We start from the raw sequence: 13,968 nt of genomic DNA, 5'->3' as shown, positions 1-13,968 counted from the left end.
TGGGATAAAACTCACTGAAATTAGACAGTCTTGGCAGACAACGTTACTTTCGCAAATATTCACAGTGTAAGCATAACAACAATTTCTAAAGTCCAGAAAAAACATCAGGTCAGGATGAAACAGTTGTATACTGTGCCTTTTGAGAGGAACTCTGAACATGTCAAGCAACTCAGGAACCAGTATGTCCAGGTAAGATCACAATAAAATACAGATCTGTTTTTGAACAAAACCAAACACACACAAAGACAATTTTTACAAATTTACTACTGTAACAGCTTATGTTGCCTTGTGGATTTATGTTAGAGAGTCATGGAGATTGAAGGCAGGCAAACGCACCACATTTTCATCTTTGTGGATGAGGCAGGTTTCAACTTGGCCAAAGCACGGCGACGAGGGAGGAATGTGATTGGGAAGAGAGCCACAGTGACTGTCCCAGGCCAGAGGGGTGCCAACATCACAATGTGCGCAGCAATATCCACCGATGGACTGCTGTTACACAGACCACTAATTGGGCCATACAACACTGAACGGCTCCTTGCGTTCCTGCATGATCTCTATGGACGGGTTGTGCTAGGTGAGGAAAGGGATGCAGAGAGAAGGAATCAGCCAACATTTATAATTGTATGGGACAACGTGGCATTTCATCACTCCCGTGCAGTCACCAAGTGGTTTGCAGCCCATCCCAGAATGGAGTCTCTTTTCCTCCCACCTTACTCTCCATTCCTCAACCCCATAGAGGAATTCTTTTCCTCATGGCGGTGGAAGCTTTACCACCATCATCCACATGATCAAATGTCCCTCCTGGATGCAATGAATGCTGGATGCCTGGAAATATCAGCAGAAGATTGCCAGGGATGGATCAGGCATGCCAGGAGATTCTTTCCTAGGTGTATCGCCCTAGATGACATAAGATGTGATGTGGATGAGAACCTGTGGCCAAATGGAGAAGACCGAGTAGATTAGCATTACTATTGTATGTGTATCAGTGGATGGTGTGTATACAAATTCTTGTATTTTGGGATTACTTAGTGCAAAAAAATAAAAATACATAAACATAAACATAAATACATGATGTCTGATTCATTCCAGTAACATATATTGAAATTATAAACAGAGATGTGTCCTTGTTTTACACAAGAAAACACTGTGTAATGCTACATGTTGTTAGTGTTTTTTAGGTCATTGTTTTGTGGGTGACAAAGTGTGTTTGTCGGCTGTCAACCTTTGCTAGTGTTCTGGAAGAATGAGTTTATTTGAGACCTGAATAAAGTGTTTTGGTAGTTGTAGTGCATTTTGAATGTGAAATGAACTGCTTTGCCAAGCTGAAGGTCAGTTAGAGGAGTTGTGTGAAGAGTTTTGCAAAAGTGACCTAAGTATTGAGAAATGTGTCCTAGTGGCTGTAAAAAACAAAAAAACAAAAAAAAAAACCTGTAACACTTTTGACAGTGTTATATGTTTAAAAGTAACCTAGTCAGTTTTGAAGATTAACAATGGCTAACACTGAGCAGTGCTGATTTTCTAACACTGGAATATTTCTAACATTTTGAGTTATTTTCCAGTGTTAGAAAATCAGCACTACTAGCACGTAGAGGCCTCCTCTGTGCTACGATAAGCCAGCCAAACACTGGCTGTAGCTTCAGATGTCCTGCACAAACATGAGAGGCAGCAGTGCTCTTATAACACTCAGCAAGAAGGTGAAGATCAAAAGTCAAAAAGATTTCTTTGAGTTTATTGCTGTTTATTGCTTTATGTCCCTCCTTTTAACTTTTTGTCCCTTGCATCATATCCTTTCTAGGTTTTTAATGACGTTTGAGTTTTGTATTCTTCATGTATGAGTGTAGTTTTACGGTGGTTTAAAGACCCATCTAAGAATGGGCACAGTAAGCAACCCTAGGCTACATATGTGCTTCTAGAAAGTGCTGCAGGAACAAACCTGAAATGCCTGAAATAAGTTTGCATTTTGCACTTACTGGTCCCTTTTCTCTCAAATCCTGTGGGTTATATTTTCTGAACAGTTCACAAGTTCTGTGGGTAAGTTACAAGTTACATTTTTGAGAGGTGGAAATAAAGCAAGTAAAAAGTAGACATAAAGCGAAAAATAGAGCAATCTACTAATAGTATTTCCTACATGACAACTCTGTACAGAGAGGGTGGTAATGCACGTATTTGCTGGCGAGAATCCAAATAGCATTCTGGGTATTTCACACATAGTATTGCACCTTTTGATATTTAGAATATTTTACCTAATATTGCACCTGTTTCTCAAATCAGTTTCAGTAAGCATATTGTACATTAAACAGACAGTGATTTATCACATTGTACATTCGAAGTGAGGTGAGGTAGTGTTGTATTATTTCACGCGTCCAGTGTTTTGTTTTGCCATCAGTCTGACTGTGGCGGGGAAGAAGCTGTTGAAAAACCTTGTTCTGTGTGTAATGATCCGGTCCGCTCTGTTGTGTCTCACTTTGTACAGTTTTTGTGTCTCAGCAGAGAGTGAGCTGGATGGTGAGTCCCAGATAATTCCCTCTGCTCTTTTTCGGCAGCATTGTACATACAGATTACATGGAAGGAAGTTTTGTCCCTGTGATCTCTCTGCAGTCTTTATGACTCTTTTCAGAGCCTTCCTCTCTGCCTGTGTGATGTTCCCATACCAGACAGTGATGCCTGCAGTGAGGATCAGTCCTCTGTAAAAAAAATAAAAAAAATCATCCCTACCTTCAATATGATGGTGATGGGGGCATCCTCTGACAGCGTGTTGTGCCTCAGGTAGACTTGGCCCTGTATAACAGTAATATTAGTTCTGCTTTTCTTTTCATGAGTGGAGCTGGACACAAAGAGCAGAGCAAACACAAGCGTGATTAGTGTCATGTTCTTGTTCTTTTGCATGTTCACCCTAAAACTGTGTGGTCTCTCTGCATACTCAGACTTCCTCCCACAGTCCAAAAACTTAATGGCTACATCTGAAACTAATAAATATATGTACAATATATAATAGTATATGCATTTCTGGATGTGTATACTAAATATTTTTCTACGTGTGTGTGTGTGTGTACACATATTTACAAATTAAATAGAGTAAACAATAAGTAGAATATTTAAAATAATAAAATAAAATATACAGAGTGATAATAAACTGGTCAAAGGTGTGAATGGTTTTCTCTGCTGATCTAGGAATCTGAGCAGAGCTCCAACACAACCCCAAACTGGACAATGAGTCAGAAATTAGATGGATCCACTAATATAAGACTAAAAGCTTAAGCTTCTGCCCCAAAGGTAAATGTAAATATAACAATACAGTCTATTTCTTGTGTATTCTTAAAAGAAAACCAATTAATATACTCTAAAGTATAAGACTAAAATATTTGCTATATTAGAAGAGTAGAGTTTACTACTCCTTTCACAGAAAAGTGCAAACCAGACTGAACCATAACAAAAGTTGGAGAACTGAGTGCAGAACTGAGGAAGGGTACAAAGGTCATTCAGTGTCAGCTCATCAAATGTCTCCCACCTGACCATGTGAGATTTTCTTGAAAAGTGACACTACAGCTAGATAAAAAGAGTTGTTCCTTTCATATTAAAGCTTTAATGTCTATAAAACAATTCACATGATTTAAACTGTTAATTTGAAATCATAATTAAACAATATCATGGACATTGTGTACGACCAGGGGTAGGCAACTCCAGGCCTCGAGTGCTGGTGTCCTGCAGGTTTTAGATGTGTCCTTGAACCAACACAGCTGATTCAAATGGCTAAATTACCTCCTCAACATGTCTTGAAGTTCTCCAGGGGGCTGGTAATGAACTAATCATTTGATTCAGGTGTGTTGACCCAGGGTGAGATCTAAAACCTGCAGGACACCGGCCCTCGAGGCCTGGCGTTGCCTACCCCTGATATAGACAGTGCTTGAAGCAGTTATGACCTTCTTGCCATATTGGCAGAATAAATGACCTTGAAGCTGTTGCACTGTCTGCACCTGTAAACTCCAGGACACGTTTACAAACAATTTTCGTTGTTATTTGCGCTGCAGCTGCAGGTTAGGGTGGAGTTACTGTGTGTGTGTTTACAAGTAGTTTTAAACCTTGTGATCCACAAAACAGCATAACAGTAAAAGAAGAAATGACTGCGTTACAGTCAATGCGGGAGCGGCGGCTTTGCTCGTGCGCGATTCATTTGCAGTTTGGACGCACGTGAACATCTCCTGCCCTGATAGCGGCTGGAGGAGGACTATCCTCCGCCTGTGAGCGCTTTGGCACGAGCGATGTGCCCACGGCAGCACCCGCTGCTTGTTGAGAGTAACAACGCTTTCACGTCAAAAGTCGTCATAAATAAGCCTCCAATAACACCAGAAAAAGCCGCCAGATTTGTCGCTAGTCGCTTTTTAGAAAGAAAAAAAAAACGACGCTAAGGGGGGGTTTGAAAACTCCCTAAATATAGCGACAAAATCGCTAAGTTGGCAACACTGTTTGGACTGTTTTCAGGGTATTTAAAAAAATTCAAAACAAAACAAAACCGTGCGTCACAATGGGTATTCTCTGAGTATGCGCAGAATTACGCACAGCTGTCATGTGATCCTGTGATCGAACAAAGGATCAAAGGCTCAAAGAGCGCTGACGTCAAATTCGCTGCCACGAAAGTCTATAAATAGCCCCTCTTCACCTTTGCAAACACAGTTTTACTTGGAACATTTTCAGAAACAGCGAGTTGTGTTTAGCAAACCAGAAACCTTTCAGAAAGGGACTATTTTAAAGTTAAATAATTAAGCACACGTATTTTTCTTTCGACACGTTGCATTAAGCTTTTAAAGAAATGTCACGAGAAATAGTCAATAATTCACAGTCTGACAGAGCGATTCCAGCGGAATCAATCGAACTATGTGGGTTAGTGGAGAGAGAAATATCGGAGCCTAGGGACCTTCAAATGAAAATACAAGAACTCCAGTTGGAGTTAAGCACCCTAAAGCGCAAAAAGAAATATTACAAAAAGAATTACTATCGCTTTAAAAATGAGCGTGAACAAATGAGTAGAGATGTGCATGACAGGAATGTCCACTTTAGGGAAAGCATGGTTGAGCTTGAAGAAGTGACTCAACAGTCAGATAACATCCAAGCTCTAATTGTTGCAGAGAATAAAAATTTGCAAGCAGAGGTTAGAACCTTTCGGATGATGCTCCATGAATTTCAGGAAAAGGAAGCATCTCTGCTTGAGCAGAACAGCAACATTGTTGCTGAGTTGTCTCAGATTGAAAGGGAGAGAAATGAACAGAAGAAAGAGAACGCACATCTCAAGGAAGCGTTAGTGAGACTTGAGCACCAAGTGGGAGAAGCTCACCACAAAATAACAAAAAAAGAAGAGATAATAGAAAAACAGAATAGAGAAATAGATCACAAGACTGAACAAATAATTGAGCTGAAAAAAGAAATATGTGTTCTTCAGCGTCGGATGAGACAGGCTCTGGATGAAAAACAGTCAAGGGTGGATTCTCTGGAGGCTAAATTGCAGGAACAGGTTAACACCGTTCAAATGATGCACCGTGACTTTCTGGAAAAGGAAGAATATCTCCTTAGACAGAACAGCAGCATTGCTGCTCAGTTGTCACTTATTGAAAGGGAGAGAGACGAACTCAAGAAAACTTTAGACCCTCTTGAGTACCAAGAACAACAGTCACAGGTGGAATCTCTGGAGGCTCTGCAGCTGGAGAATTTTGCTCCTGAACCTGAGGAGCTTTTTTTTCCTGCCTTGGAACCACCTGTGGTCCTGACACAGGAGAATTTTGCTCCTGAACCCGAGGAGCTTTTTTTTCCTGCCTTGGAACCACCTGTGGTCCTGACACAGGAGAATTTTGCTCCTGAACCCGAGGAGCTTTTTTTTCCTGCTTTGGAACCACCTCCTGACGTGGTTCCGACACAGGAGAATCTTGGTCTTCAACCTGAGGAGCTTGATTCTCCTGTCTCAGAACCATCTCCTGACGTGGTTCCGACTAGTGGTTCATGGCGTCATGGTGCCAAACGCCTACTTAAAATAGGTTTAGGTGTTGCCGCAGTAGGCCTTATTATAGCTGCAGGTTACTGGGGCTTTTCAGTGCTTAACAGTGATTGCCTATTTAACTCTGTCTATGGCCTCGTTGAGCCATATTGCCACCTTGGTGATCGATTAGTCCCTTTTTAAAGACTAGTAATGATGGACTGCTTTTCATCCACAGTCCAGAAAACCATACGTTGTTCATATCAGACAACATAAGCAACATTTAGCTAACTTGTGCTCTCATTTTTCTTTTCTTTTGCCTCTCACCCCCCAACCAGTCGCGACAGATGGCTGCCCCTTCCTGAGCCTGGTTCTGTCAAAGGTTTCTTCCTGTTTAAAGGGAGTTTTTCCTTTCCACCGTGCCTAGTGCTTGCTCACAGGGGATCATTTGATTGTTGGGGTTTAATTTGTTAAAAAACATAACAAATTAGGTGAGGGGTTCACATAATAGAGAGCACAACAAAAACTACAAATTTTAAAAAAATTTGTTAGTTGCAAATCAAAATAAAGACAACAGTTTCTGAAAAACATCTCTTACGGCTCTGTTTATTTGCTTAAATGAATACTTGTATTTTTTTTCATAGAAGAATATACATTGTCTTAAGTATTTAATAATTTTAAATTTAGCCCTGCGCTGCATGAGATAAACTGAGATGAGATAAACACAGACGGCTGTCGAGGCCTGGCGAGGGAAAGTTCTTCTTCAACCTCCAAACTGAACCCAGTTTGTTACTCACAGCATCGCAAAATTAGACACAGCAATTTCTTAGAGTCTGGTTTAAGTCCTGAAATGACATCTCCTTACCTGTCACGATTCTGGGTCAGTTTGACCCAGTATTTTGAGTTGTTATGTTTTGGTGTGTTTTTGCATTATGGATAGTTTTCTTATTCTCTTGTGGTGCTTTTGTTGGTTATGATGATGATGATTATTAATCTATGTTTTAGTTCTTCTTGTTTAGGGATTAGTTCTTAGGTTTTGTGTTCTCATGTTTTTTGCTGGTTTAGTTCAGTGTCTAGTCTGTCTCTCTCTGTCCGTGTCTTAGTTTAGTGTGTATTGTTTCCTGTTTTATTTTGAAGGATTGTGTCTTATGTCAGTGTGTCCATCTTCGATCCCCTGACTCGTTAGCCCCAATCTCTCCCAGCTGTGTCTCCCTCCTGTTTTCAATTCCCTGATTACTTCCTTGTGTATATTAGCCCTGTGTTTGCCCTTGCTCAGTGCTGCATCGTACCGTCGGATTATGCCTTTGTGTTTTATACTGTGTTCAGTATTTTCGTGTTCACTACCCTTGTTCAGTTCATGTTTTAATTTCTCCAGCAATAAAGCTGAGGTTTTGAGTTACAATTCTGTGTTTGAGTCCTGCATTTGGATCCTCATCTCCGCCTGCCCGCACACAGAGCCCTGTATTTAAAATCCAACTCTTACCTGAACTCTGCTGCCTTTCTGTCTCTCTCGCTGCTTTGTAACGCACCATCCCCCTTTTGACATTAGATAATGGTACATCAAACCTGCACTGCAGAGAGGTTGGCATGACAGGAAGTCGAGATGATAACGATAGACCAGCCTTCAAACTAAGACGCGTGATGTATAAAAGTCTTTCTACTGAGTAAAGGACAGTTTGAGTTTCCTGCTGGCACCATGCACTGTCTTCACAAGTTTCTTCTTTGTTTTCTACCATGTCTACAAGGCATCAGTGTGAACATCAAATATATCTGATTTATCTTACGGCTGTAAACGGCACACTAACTTTATCATCTTCTTTTTTTTTTTAATTTACCAGAGTTTTCAACAGGAATTATTCATGGAACAAAAGCTCCGGACAACTCGATACCCTACATGGGATCAGTTCAGAATAACAAGGGTCAACATGTCTGTGGAGAATTCCTCATCACTGAAGACTTTGTGCTCACTGCTGCACACTGTGACCGGTTGTGAGTTAGATTTCCTGTTCATGAAGTTCATCCAAAAACAAACTTTTTCAAACTTGTGTTTATTGATCAGATCACTCGAAGTTATTGATAAGGCAGATGTTATTTCGAGGGAAAATAAAACACAATTAAGTGCAATAGCATCAAATAAAAATGACCTTTGACTTCTGACAGCCGTTGGTTACAGCAATGCTGACATTAACCTGCTTGTGACGATTGCCTAATGAGAAATAAAGATATCAGTTTAAAATTGTTGACATTTTTAATTCCCTCTCAATGATTACTCACACAGTGACCGCACACACTGATCATCCCAAAATAAAGATTGAGAGAAAATGAAATCCATGAAGGATACCAAAACACTGAACATGCTAATGACATCATTGAAAGCAGCATCAGTTTCATGTGATGTATTTGTAGAATAATTATATTTTTAAAAGAGTTTTTACATGAAAATGTGTTTCTATTTTTTACTTCATGTTGTGTCTCCAGTTGTGTGTGAACGTTCGATTAGTTCACAGAGTACAAACAATTCAGCCTCCACGTGCTGAAATAAACCTAAAAGAAAATCAAGTGTTTCTGGTGGCGAACCTGTTGATGAGCCGACGGTGGTGGACGTGTCTGTCATCGAACCAAAGGTCTGTAAGAAACACTGGCCTGGTCTTCCTGCCAGTGTTTCCTGTGCAGGTGGATATGGAACAACCAAAGGATTCTGTCAGGTATGTTTTCTGTGATTTCAGTGGAAACTTGTGTTCTGTTGACAAATGTATAAAAAAAAATATATATATAATCTGACATATTAAAATCCTCACAGGGTGAGGTAATACCAGGATGCTCTGTAGAATCCTGACCACTTTTTCATGGGAATTGATCGGCTGCTGACCGCAAGGCACTGCAGCGGGTGATATAAACAGCCCAATTATTCCACCATTTATACTGGCCTTATCTGTATTTATACATGTAAATGGTAAACGGCAAATGTACTGGTTCTTATAGAGCTACTCTTTCTACTGTTCTTTACACAACTTGTGCATTCACCCATTCGCACAAGCACATTTTTCTAGGTGCTTTCTAAGTAACATTCACACACACTCTGTGTGAATGTCAGAGATGATCTGCTCTACCACCTGAGCTACAGCCACCCCGTGTGTGTTGACAATAAACTGAAATCCTAATCCTAAAATGTGGGTCGTGTTTTGGGTCTGCCACTTGAGGATACACAGAAATAAGCCATGCTGAACAGATTTCCACATCTTTTCATCTCATCACAAATGCCTCCAAGATACCTGAAAAGCTTCTGTTTCATTTTATATGGAGAAATAAAAGCTAATATTTACAAACAGTATTTTGTTTAATGTTAAAAGAATCTGGTGGTTTGGAAGTTTAAAGTTTGAGACATTAAAGTTACACGGTTAACTACTGTAAGGAACAAAAAGACACTGTTAGAAACTCTTTCTTCAAACATATCCTTCATTTGATACATTAAATGATGCATGAATTCTACTAATTCTATTCTACTACATCAGTCATGCGTGATAAGCACTGTTGATGATTCACCAGCAGGATCGTTTTACGCTGAAATCATTTTGAAATCAGGACGGTGTGTGGCCACAAAATAAATGATTCATATCAAATGTGTTAAACCTAAAGTAAGAAGCTCATTTTGGAAATGTGAGGGGGGAGAAAGTGGAGACGTTTGACTTCAGATGTTTGGTGTAAAAACAAAGCTCTCAGGAGACTCCTCGAATACTGTAACTCTGTGAGTACAGTAATGGAGTATTTTTACTTTGTTACATCATTGATTAACATCAGTCAGCCTTTTAATATCATTTATTTAAAAAGACGTTTGTCTGTCTGTGTGCGTGATGCTCTGCGAAGCGTCCTGCATTAGAAACAATGGAAAACTATCCACATCTCTCATTTTCAGCGACTCGTTTGATTTCTGATGCAGTACGCTCATTTGGCCACACAGCGGCGCTGCTGACTTGTTAAATAGCTCAGCAGAAACATTTCAAATTATTTCATTCAGCATTCGTTTCGTGTCTCACTATGAAAAGGCCTCATGCGTGACCTCATCAGAAGCTCAAATGCCATTACAGCAGCCATAAGTGACGCCCATGTCAGGAGCGACAAGTTTCTGGTCACCTTCTGGTGTGCTGTATACAAAAGCCAGCCGGCCCTCATAGATCCAGTTAAAATTTTTAATTTTATCTTAAAATATCTGAAAAGCTGGAGCTGCTTTTATTTGAACTCATTTATCACAAAAGAGAAAACACATTAATAGAGGAAAGGGGAGGACGAGTCACAGATATCCTCGGTCCTGCTATGTTTTCTGAAGCGTCTCATTCTGTGGCTTGGAGCCACTGCTGGATGAAACACGAGTCGACTTTTCAGGAATGGAAGAGAACCTGCTTTAATTTTGCAGCTGTAACTTGGAGTGTTTTACAACAATTTGTAAGCAGCTCCACAGCGACAGTCGGGCTCCCTGGCTGCATAAAAGTCACTTTTTTTTTTGTTGCCTTTTTTAGGTTGTAATTTGTACTCACACTGCTGCTTGGCTAAAGTAGCAGCTAACAGACACACACACACACACACACACACACATTTTGTTGCTGTTTCTCCCTCTCATGTTAACTTTGGGCAGAAAAAACAGGCTATGTGGTCAATCAAATTTAACTTTCAGTTGATAAGGCAAAAAAACTTGAGATAAAATGATCATAATGCAACATTTATTTTATTATGCTGTTAGTGGTTTGTCTTTCAGTGCACCGTTTCCTAGCTGCACTTCCTGCCGGGCTGTAGAAGGTTTGCTATAGAAACTAATAGTGTCAGTTGAATTATGATTATGGTACAAAAATTCCCTTGTCAGAGGAAACTTTCAATAAATCTGACTTTTGTCCAACAAATTACTATTTTTCATCTGCCTCCATCTCACCCTATCTCTAGCATCCTCCCACATCACACCAACCCTCTGTCCTCCTTCATTCACAAACCTCCTCTGAGGTTGTCTTCTTTTACTCCTGCCTGGCAGCTCCATCTTCAACATCCTTTGACAATCCTTCCTCTGCACATGTACAAGCAAGCTCAACTTTGCCTCTCTAACTTCAGACCACCAAAGCACCCAACCTGAGCTGTCTATTTACTTGTACTTTCTTATAATCCTGTTTCTCCGGGTCTCTGATAAACAATAATCATAGCATCTTTAAATCTGTAACCTCCACACACACACAAAGTGGTTATTCATACTTTCATAAGGTGAGAGGAAGAGTACACGCTAGACAGGTCATCAGTCTGTCCGCTGTGAGGCGGCACAAAATCTGAATGCTGCTGAGTTTAGACGTGTGAACTGCTGTGGCTCTAAATGACAGAACACTCATTAAACTTATGAGATGTGTTCTGCACAAGAGTCCTGGTTCAGTGGTGAGGTACACCCACCTCTGACCTCTGTACTGGTGATATATATCACGCCACTACAGTGTAACCTACTATAATAATGCTGTTGACATGTGGTCACTCTACAGGACATGCTCACATAGTTAACAAATATGCATGCTCCTGCTCAGAGGTAAACCAGGACAGCTACATTCCTGGGCAGAGTGAGACCATTAACCTTTTTCCAAAGAACTAAATTTAATCTAGGCCGTTAACTTTTAATTTTAGCATGTTGGTGAATTTTAAAGCACAGAGGCTTTCATTTCTGAGAAAACATTTTCTGCTGTTTGACAGCAGCGGTTTGAAAGCTCAGTACGCTCCCTTGTGTTCAGGGCATAGATCCCTGCCTTTCCCTAGATTTACATTTCACCTTACTTTTGCACAGCCTACTTTATCTACTCAATGAATATAGTGTCTACCCTTCTCTTATCCCCCTTTACACTGAAACAATACATGAGAAACATTTCACTGAGACTCTGGATGGGACCTGATATTAAATTGTATCAAGTATGTGTTGGTTTATAAGCTAAGTTGCATGAAAAATAAAAATTAAAACCACCTGAAGCTGCATCGCTGTATCACTTTAGTAAAAGTTCATGCAAAACTATAGAGAGAGGCTGTGCCCTGAAATGAGGCGCCATCTGGTGGTTAAAAGTGGGTCTCAGGCTCAGAAAGGCCCCTGCAAGATTCTGGGTGGAGGCTGGACCTTTAGACAGACAGGCTGTGTGTGAGTCCTCTGCTGCAGTCCAGTTTGTTTACTCCAACGCTTCACTGGCTGATGAGCTGAACAGGTTTTATGCTCTCTTCCACACTGCAGCAATTAAAACAATTAAAATAACAAACGGCTGCACGTGCTCGGAGTGCACCAGTGAAGACGTTACATTCATCATCACAGAGCATGCCGTGAGGAACACCTTCAGGAGGGTGAACACCAGGAAGGCAGCAGGACCAGATGCAATCCCTGCCTGCGCTGACCAGCTAGCACCGGTGTTCACTGAGATCTTCAACCTTTCCCTGGCCCAAGCAGTGGTTCCCATGTGCTTCAAACAGTCCATCATTGTCCCTGTTCCAAAGAAACAACAGCCTGCTTGCCACAATGACTACCATCCAGTAGCACTGACTTCAATTGTAATGAAGTGTTTTGAAAGACTGATGAGAGATCACATCACTTCTTCACTTCCTGCCACCATCGACTCACTTCAGTTTGCTTACCAGACTAATCGTTCCACAGACGATGCCATATCTCACCTGCTCCACACATCCCTGAGTCACCTGGACACTTGCAGAGGGAATTATGTTAGGATGCTGTTCGTGGACTACAGTTCAACACAATAATTCCCTCTAAGCTTTTTACCAAGTTGACGGATCTAGGACTCAGCACATCACTGTGTCAGTGGATCCTCAACTTCCTCACAGACAGACCCCAATCAGTGAGGGTGGGAAAACAAGTCTCCATCTCACTCAGCACTGGAGTGCCTCAGGGATGTATTTTAAGCCCCCTGCTGTACTCACTGTACACTTATGACTGTGTAGCCACATCAGACACCACCTCCATTGTCAAGTTTGCTGACGAAACTGTTGTTGTGGGCCTGATCTCCGACAGCATCGAAACGGCCTACCTGGAGGAGATTAGGAACCTGGAGACCTGGTGCCAGGAGAATAACCTCCTCCTAAACGTCAGCAAGACTAAGGAGCTGATTGTGGACTTCACTACAAAGCAGGCGAGGAATTACAAGCCCCTCATCATCAGTGGCACGCCAGTGGAGAGAGTGGACAGTTTCCGATACCTGGGTGTCCACATCACTCAGGACCTGCCATGGTCCTGTCACATCAACACCCTGGTTAAGAAAGCCCGTCAACATCTCTTCTTCCTCAGAAGATTTAGAGACTTCCATCTGCCACTGAAGGTGCTTAAGAACTTTTACTCCTGCACCATCGAGAGCGTCCTGAAGGGAAACATCTGCACCTGGTTTGGAAACAGCACAGACGAGATCTGCAAAGAGTGGTGCGCTCGGCCGAACGCATCATTCAATCAGAGCTCCCTGACCTGCTGTCCATCTACACCAAGCGGTGCAAGTCCAAAGCTAGGAAGATTATGATGGACCTCTCCCATCCCAACAATGGACTCTTCTCACTGTTGAGGTCTGGGAAGCGCTTCTGCTCCCTTAAGGCCAAAACAGAGAGAATGAGGAGGAGCTTCTTCCCCCAGGCTATTCGGGCCCTGAGCCAGGTGTTGGGCTGGACTCTCACACACACATCACATCACTATAAGACTGGACTCTCACACACATCACATCACCACACGCACTCTGGATTTTCTTCATGCACACTTCCTATAATTTATAATCTCTTTCTGCTATTTGCACATTTTTACTGTAAATTTCTAAGTTAAATCTGTAAATTTTGTAATAACCTGTAAATTGTAAATACTGTAAAACCACAGTCATTTAATGGTTGGGCATTGCGCAGCTACAAGCATTTCACCTCATGTCACACTGTGTATGGTTGTGTGTGTAACAAATAAAATTTGAATTTGATGCACGAGCAGCTGATTACAGGTCAGAACATTGCTGCTTTTCCCATGTAAC

The sequence above is a fragment of the Mchenga conophoros genome, linkage group LG7 (genome assembly GCF_057382185.1).
Source record: "Mchenga conophoros isolate Kocher_MC1m ecotype Shallow Benthic linkage group LG7, M_conophoros_male_GT1.1, whole genome shotgun sequence".
NCBI lineage: Eukaryota > Metazoa > Chordata > Actinopteri > Cichliformes > Cichlidae > Mchenga > Mchenga conophoros.
This window is presented reverse-complemented; position numbering follows the sequence as displayed.